The sequence below is a fragment of the Esox lucius genome, chromosome 18 (genome assembly GCF_011004845.1).
Source record: "Esox lucius isolate fEsoLuc1 chromosome 18, fEsoLuc1.pri, whole genome shotgun sequence".
Lineage (NCBI taxonomy): Eukaryota > Metazoa > Chordata > Actinopteri > Esociformes > Esocidae > Esox > Esox lucius.
This window is the reverse complement of record NC_047586.1, coordinates 26,537,917-26,539,512: the sequence shown is the minus strand read 5'-3', so window position 1 is coordinate 26,539,512 and position 1,596 is coordinate 26,537,917.

Below are 1,596 nucleotides of genomic sequence, written 5' to 3'. Positions count from 1 at the left end.
CATAATGACATCCAAAAAGACTACCTGGTCTCTCAATCTTCTTCCCACATTCCTGCTTAAAGCCTCCTAATCTGCTCTCTGTCCACTCATCACAACCATAGTCAACGTCTCTCTCTCCAGTGGTGGTGTACCCTACTGCTACAAAGCTGCTGCTGTCACCTCCATCCTAAAGAAACCTGGAATAGACAACACCATCTTTTACAATTTCCGCCCCATCTCCAACCTCCCCTTCCTCTCAAAAACTCTTGAAGGAATTGTTGCCACACAGCCCCAAACCTACCTCCTCAAAAATAATCTATATGAGCCTCTTCAGTCTGGTTTACGGCCAATCCATAGCACAGAAACTGCACTCCTCAAAGTTGTCAATGACCTTCTCCTCTCTGCGGATGCCGGTTCCCTCAACATCCTGATTCTCCTCGACCTGAGTGTTGCCTTTGACCACCAGATTCTGCTCACCAAGCTCGAGGTGCTGGGTGTTGAGGGAACCACACTCTCATGGCTGAACTCCTAACCCATTTAATTTCACTCAAATGCCAAACTCAGACTCAGCCACAGTCACTCAAGGTGTCCCCCAGGGCTCAGTACTTGGTCCCCTACTTTTCATTATCTACATCCTTCTCCTTGGTCAAATCCTCCATCACTCAACTTTAATTTCCACTGCAATGCTGATGACACACAAATATATCTAGCCACCAAATCTCTCACCAACCCACCTCTGACCTATATTGAATCCTGCCTGACTGCAATAAAAGCATGGATGAAGGAAAACATCCTCAAACTAAACAGTGACAAAACAGAGCTCTTACTCATTGGAACCAAATCCACCCTCACCAAAACTGTCACTTTCAATCTCAGCATCAATGACACCGTTGTTTCTCCATCCCCCCATGCACGTAACCTTGGCAGTAGTTAGTGTAGGGTATATTGTGTCAGAATGGTGATTTATGGCCCTAGGGGGCGGGACTTCCATATTGATGTGACAGGTGGGCGGGACATCCGGTTTGTAGGGTGGGACTTCCGGTATGACGTATGTTAGGGTGGGACTTCCGGTATGACGTATGTTAGGGTGGGACTTCCGGTATGACGTATGTTAGGGTGGGACTTCCGGTATGACGTATGTTAGGGTGGGACTTCAGTAGTGACGTATGCATGTCCGGTGACTTTGTGATTTATGATTACATTGATGTGTCAGTGTTTGATGTTTTACAACGTCTGATTAGCAAACCAGACTAGTGTTATAACAGGTGGGCTATGTTTGATGATTAACAAATGGGGCTTAGGGTTCCGGAATGTTAAATTCCCAGGCAGTAAATAAGTGTTGTGTCAGCGGTAAGTTGTTTGGTGTACAGCAAATGGTGTTCGTCAAATATAAAACCCTGGTGTTTAATCTTCTGACAAGTGTTGCAACAGCTGGCATACAAATGGTGTTTGCTAACCTTTCATGTTATATGGGTTGACTGGCGTGGTATGTGTATTTAAACCACGCTGACATCGGGGTTGGTCATTCAGTCTTGCCTGAGCGAACTTACCTACACATTACAAAACATGGAGGATTGTGCTGCTATCAATGTTTTGGGTGAAACACCGGTGAAAGCT